Genomic DNA, 6,750 nt, shown 5'->3' on the forward strand with positions numbered 1-6,750 from the left:
AAAAAAAAAAAAAAGAAAAGAAAAAAATTAAGATAGGTTACTTTCCAGTTGTATAAAGACCTTTTTTTTGTTTTGTTTTTAGTGACATATTAGTAGATAACCACTAAGTGTGGTTCAAGATGCTTACAGGGATCCTATTGCATCTAGAGATAAGTGCCTGGTCAGGAAGTAGTTCTTAGAGCTGTTAGCTCTTAGCTTCTGATAATTAAAGTAACCTATGTGTAAATGCAGAATGAGAGAATACTAATGGATCATGGCTCATATATGCAACAGTTAAACTTTTTATTAGCTAAATTTTTCATATGGCCTAAATTTTTGCCCTTTTCTTTTGTACATGAGGATTCTTTCATTTGAATGTAATAGAAACAAAAAGTAAACTAGATGAAAAACTAAGTTTTTAGATTTTACTTTATGAAATTAATCATGCCAGATAATTTAAATTATAAATTATTGAAAATAATTTTTTAAATGTAATTTTGTGTCATTTTACATAGGAGTAATCAGTAAGATGTTAACAACTACTTTTATTTTATAGTATTTGTATCAGAAGTGACCAGTTTTTTTATTCTTAGTTGTAGAAATAAGAAGAAGCAACTGTACAAACCATGTAAGTAAACAGTTAAATAGTTAAGAAATTGGCCAGGCACGGTGGCTCAAGCCTGTAATCCCAGCACTTTGGGAGGCCGAGACGGGCGGATCACGAGGTCAGGAGATCGAGACCATCCTGGCTAACATGGTGAAACCCCGTCTCTACTAAAAAATACAAAAAACTAGCCGGGCGAGGTGGCAGTGTCTGTAGTCCCAGCTACCCAGGAGGCTGAGACAGGAGAATGGCGTAAACCCGGGAGGCGGAGCTTGCAGTGAGCTGAGATCCGGCCACTGCACCACTGCACTCCAGAGCGGGCAACAGAGCGAGACTCCGTCTCAAAAAAAAAAAAAAAGAAAAAAAAAAAGAAATTGATAGTTTGATGTAAAAGTAGTCTCTCTTAATTTCTTTAAATTACAATGTGGACCCACTGGCGATAGCATGGACCTCTTTTTGTGGACTTTCTAAATCTCTTCTATTTTCCTAAGTATTAAATTTATCCAGAAAAGTATTTAGCTTAGGGTGTCCACCTTTTAAAGATTTCTGACATTTAAGTTAATTTTCAATAGTCTGGTTCAAAAGATCTGCTTTAAGGCTGGGCGTGGTGGCTCATGGCTGTAATCTCAGCACTTTAGGAGGCTGAGGCGGGCAGATCATCTGAGGTCAGGAGTTTGAGACAACCCTGACCAACATGGTGAAATTCTGTCTCTACTAAAAATAGAAAATTGGCCAGGCGTGGTGGCGCATATCTGTAATCTCAGCTACTCAGGAGGCTGAGGCAGGAGAATTACTTGAACCTGGGAGACGGAGGTTGCAGTGAGCCAAGATCGTGCCATTGCTCTCCAGCCTGGGCGACAGAGTGAAAAAAAATCTGCCTTAAATATTTAATCTTATTTTTAATGAAATAACAAAAATAGAATAGCTAAGTTAGTTGCCAGCACTGTCTATTGACTTTCTATCACAGCAGATAAAAGCATACCTTCCTCACTACACCAAGATCTTATTTTTCTCCCTCGTTTTCTTCCAATATTAGCACACTTTTTCATTAAATCAGTAATATTTACATAATTATGACTGCAAATATTATTCACTGCTAAGTCATATGGTATTTTCACTGTGTCTCTGCATTACATGTCCTTCATCCTGTCTCCGAAATATCCTGTCTCACATAACTGCTGTCTTGTGTGGAATCACCTGAGTCCTAGATTCTGTTTCCTTCTTTCCTGTTACCCTCTCTAGTTGTACTTGAACACATTTTCCTGGGTGGAGATGTTTAGAGAGCTGGCCAGTCTTAAAATCCCTCCTCTTTGATAGCGAATACATCTCTACGTTGAATCTAAATTTTATGGTTCTGAAGACATTTCGCAGTTGTGCTGTCATTACAGTGTTGTTCTTGAATCTATTGCCAGTGTGTGATACACTATTTACAACCAGGTTTTAGGTATCTGTGGAAGCTTTTTAGGATCTTGTCTCACTCTGAGGTTCTGAAATTTTATAATAACAGCATGTTGGGGATCTTTTCATTTTATTGAGGCTACTAAACCTGAGACTATCTCTTCTTGAGATTTTTTTTTTTTTTTAATTTTCTCTGTTACTTTTTTACTGATAGTCTTGTTATTCAGATGCTAGGCTGCTGAAACCAGTACACCTGCATTGGTTTTTAATTTTTTCAGTTTATCTTTTTCAGTTTATCTTTTTATTCTAGTTGTGGGGTATTCTGTGACTTTATCTTTTACTATTTCTATTGAATTTTATGTTTTTGAGAGTGTTTTAAGATTTTTTGTTAACTTTTGCTCCTGGTTTTGACTGCCCCCATGAATTCCTTTTTTCTGCTGTTTTGATCTCTTTTGTTGGAGGCTTCCCTCCAATGTATGGTGGTCCCTGGCCTGCTTTATTTGGAAGCAGGACTTCTGTTAACTGATAGCACTCAGCGTGAGGTTTTGGAAGCCAAACTAGCTTTTCATTTGGGGGACCTCAGTGTATTATCTGGGGATCTTTACTCGAGACATTTCAGTTTCTTCTAGAAGGATCTCCCAATTTTCTGCCTGGAAAGTAAAAGCATGACCACTTGCTTTCCAAAAGCAGAGTTAGTGAAGAAAGTTGGAGTTCCATTTTTGGTATACAGTTTTCTTTATATCTCAGGTTTTAAGCCATGGTATCTCTGAGCCAGAAATACTCAGGTTTGATATATCCAGAGAACACACATCTAAGTTTCTTGTCAGATGGAAGTACAGGGAGACTTGGGGCTTTGGTTAGAGATTTTCAACTGACCTTGCCGGCTTTTGTTTTACATTTTACCTGACTTTCCAAAGTGCCATTTGCCTGTAAGTTCACAACCTGCCTTTAGTTCTGCAAGACTAACTGGCTCGCTTCGGTTCCAGTCATTTTCTGTAGGCACCAAAGTTGTGCTTCCATGTTATTTACCAGTCCTTTTTCTACTTCTTATGTTTCAGCATTTATTAAAAATTATCTCTGTCAACCTTCTTTCCTGGTCATGTGTGTAACCTTTATTTTATTACTAATGAGACTTCCGGAGGGAGAGGAAATAAATTCGTGGTCAATCTGTTATATTTAATCCAAATTTAGGACCTATGTTTAAATCAAAGTCTAATTTTAGTATAATTATGATTAACCCAGAGAATTTTTAAAATTAATGTATCTATAATAAGCATATTATTCTTTTCTCCTAAGGCCTTGTTTAATATTTTCAAACTTTATCCACTGCCATATACTTCCCATTACTTCACAACAGAGATGGAGCTGTTTTCATGAACGTCCAAAGTGTTAGAAATATTTAAGTTAATTAAGATTTGTTCATTTTTAGCCTGGTCAACATAACAAGACTTCATAAATAACAAATTAGCCAGGCCTGGTGACATGTGCCTTTCGTTTTACCTACTCAGGAGGCTAAGGCAGAGGATCATTTGAGCTCAGGAGTTTGAGGCTGCAGTTAACTATAATTGTACCACTGCACTCCAGCCTGGGCAACAAAGGGAGACCCTGTCTCAGAAAAAGGAAAAAAGTTGTTAATTCTTTAAAAACATATCTAAAATTTGTCCTGCCCAAAAGGAGAGTGAAAAATGTAAACTTTAGTCTTTGTTTTATTTTATTTATGTTTGCTGAGAAAAATGCTGTACTTTATTTATTTATGTATTATTTCCATGGGTTTTGGGGGGAACGGGGGGTATTTGGTTACATGACTAAGTTCTTTAGTAATGATTTGTGAGATTTTGGTGCACCCATCACCTGAGCAGTATCCACTGAACCCAATTTGTAGTCTTTTATCCCTCACTCTCCTCCCAGTCTTTCCCCCGACTCCCCAAATTCCATTGTATCATTCTTATGGCTTTGCATCCTCATACCTTAGCTCCCATGTATGAATGAGAACATACAATGTTTGGTTTTTCATGCCTGAGATACTTCACTTAGAATAATAGTCTTTACTTCCATCCAGGTTGCTGGGAATGCCATTAATTTATTCCTTATGATGGCTGAGTGGTATTCCTCATATATATATCTGTATGTATATCACAGTTTCCTTATCCACTCATTGACTGATGGGCATTTGAGCTGGTTCCATATTTTTGTAGTTGTAATTTGTTTGAGTTCCTCGTAGATTCTGGACCATAGCCCCTTGTCCGATGTATAGATTGTGAAGATTCCCTCCTACTCTGTGGGTTGTCTGCTTACTCTGCTGATTGTTCCTTTTCCTGTGCAGAAGCTCTTTAGTTAAGTCTCACCTGTTTGCTTCTGTTGCATTTGCTTCTGTGTTCTTGGTCATGAAGCCTTCACCTAAGCCAGTGTTTAGATGGGTTTTTCCAGTGTTATCTTCTAGAATTTTTATGGTTTCAGGTCATAGATTTATGTCCTTGATCCATCTTGAGTTGATTTTTGTGTAAGGTGAGAGTTGAGGATCCAGTTTCATTCTCCTGCATGTGGCTTGCCAATTATCCTAGCACCATTTGTGGAATAGGGTTTACTTTCTTCACTTTATGTTTTAGTTGTCTTTGTTGAAAATCAGTTGGCTATAGGTATTTGAATTTATTTCTGGGTTCTCTATTCTGTTCTATTGGTGTATGTGCCTATTTTTATACCAGTGCCATGCTATTTTGGTGACTATGGCCTTATAGTATAGTTTGAAATTAGGTAATGTGATGCTTCCAGATTTGTTGTTTTTGCTTAGTTTTGTTTTGGCTATGTGAGTTCTTGTTTGGAGGAGGGCCCTACTCTTATGGAGAGGCATACTCTCTCATGAGGGGAATACTCTGCAAGAATTAGCATCTTGTAAGCAGTGGTGAATTCGACTAATTAGTGTACAAAAAAACATTTTTTGGTGTGGCTACCGACAGAGATCCAAAAGGGTAGATGGAGTCGAGCTTGCTGAAGCAAGGAAAGGGAAAAGCAATATTCTAGGCAGAGAGAGCAGGAGTAGAGCAGGAAAATGGTTAGGTGCAGGCCAGATTTATAGAATGAAATTAATGAAGTTTTGAAATTGGAAAGTATTCTCTGAGAGTGTCATTTGAGGCATGTCATGGCAGTCTTATTTAAACATGAAGTGAAAGTTAGCTTTTTAAGTTGTCATCTGTTTTCATGGTGTGAGAGAATATTTAAGTGATACTCTTTTTATCCTCCACATAAGAAAGTAGGACTAGAGAAACCTATGGCTTCCTCACTTGGTGGTGGCCTAGCAGCCCCGGCACGCCATTCTCCTGCCTCAGCCTCCCGAGTAGCTGGGACTACAGGCGCCCGCCACCACACCTGGCTAATTTTTTGTATTTTTAGTAGAGACAGGGTTTCACCGTGTTAGCCAGGATGGTCTTGATCTCCTGACCTCGTGATCTGCCCTCCTCGGCCTCCCAAAGTGCTGGGTTTATAGGTGTGAGCCACTGCGCTCAGCAAAGTCGACTTTTCTCATGATTGTTAAAGGTAATTCGTAAAATCCTTGTTAGGTTTGATGACAGGTACCATATTAAGGGCAGCATTTTATAACCCGTATCTTAGACATCGTCTCTGGAAGTTAAGAGCCTCCAATGGGTTTTCTGTAGAGTGCACATGATACCACACTCAGGCAGTTCATGGAGTGTAAGAAGTATCTTAGTGGCCGGGCGCGGTGAGTTTCAGTCAACAATACAGCTCATGTTCGACAATATTCCTTGATGACAGCACAGCCAGCCAGCCTTATCTTACAATGACAATAATATCGTGAGTACAACTATACTGCCAAGGGATAGATTCCTTTATTCTAAAATTGTTTCAGCTATTTGGTTGTCCTCTTCAACAATCAGTTTAAGAAATTGGAGTCAACTATATATTGATATCCAGATTCTAAATATTAAGTATCAATTTATCTTTTAATCTTAGACACCATGGTGGAAGGAAAAATCAGTTAGCAGAGAAGCAATCCCAGAAAAAGTGTATCTTTTTGATGCCTTTATGCCTTTAGACAATGTTGAACACAGTGAGAAGGATAGGTTCCCTTTATTGAATGTTTTTTGTGAAAACCTAGTTTTTCAATGCATTGTAGGCCTAAATCAGTGTGTACTACTTTCTTTGGACATTAGCCTTGGAAGAAGGAACAACTTTTTTTCTTCTGGCACCACAGTGTATCTGCATTTGAATTTCTCCCATTGTGCACGAGCACCTCATGGGCCACAAAGATGCGCTTTGAGAGCACCCTGAGATGAAGTTTATTTTAAAAGGAACAACCAACACCAGCACCAGCTGCATAGGGGCTGTCCAGTGTACATTATCATCATCTCCTTGGGTCATGAGTGTTGAATTTTAGAACACAGTTTGGAAAGTGCTAATTTATTAGAACACAGTTTGGAAAGTGCTAATTTAGAATATTAATGTCTTTATCTTTAATTTTACTTTTCATTCTGTAAACATAATTAGCTTATAAACAATTTTGTTTCAAATGCACTAGCCTTTTTAGCTAATTCAATTGTCAGTAACTTTTATTTCAATGAAAAATGGCAAGTTTACACTCATAATAATGTCACTTTTCTCATTCCCTTTTTTTTTTTTTCTTTTTTTTTGAGACGGAGTCTCGCTGTGTCTCCCAGACTGGAGTGCAGTGGCATGATCTTGGCTCACTGCAAGCTCCACCTCCCGGATTCATGCCATTCTCCTGCCTCAGCCTCCCGAGTAGCTGGGACTACAGG

The 6,750-nt window shown here is 38.1% G+C and overlaps 1 pseudogene across 1 annotated transcript in view; it reads left to right on the forward strand.

Moving 5' to 3' along the window:
• LOC105525931 overlaps positions 1-6,750 on the forward strand; it is a 39,096-nt pseudogene that overhangs the window by 24,334 nt on the left and 8,012 nt on the right. The window contains exons 4-5 of the transcript XR_001003996.1: positions 573-614; positions 5,695-5,788. The product of XR_001003996.1 is annotated as an arf-GAP with GTPase, ANK repeat and PH domain-containing protein 5-like (transcript). The remainder of the gene's footprint in view (positions 1-572; positions 615-5,694; positions 5,789-6,750) is intronic.

Source organism: Colobus angolensis, unplaced genomic scaffold (genome assembly GCF_000951035.1).
Source record: "Colobus angolensis palliatus isolate OR3802 unplaced genomic scaffold, Cang.pa_1.0 Scaffold567, whole genome shotgun sequence".
NCBI classification, from domain to species: Eukaryota; Metazoa; Chordata; class Mammalia; order Primates; family Cercopithecidae; genus Colobus; species Colobus angolensis.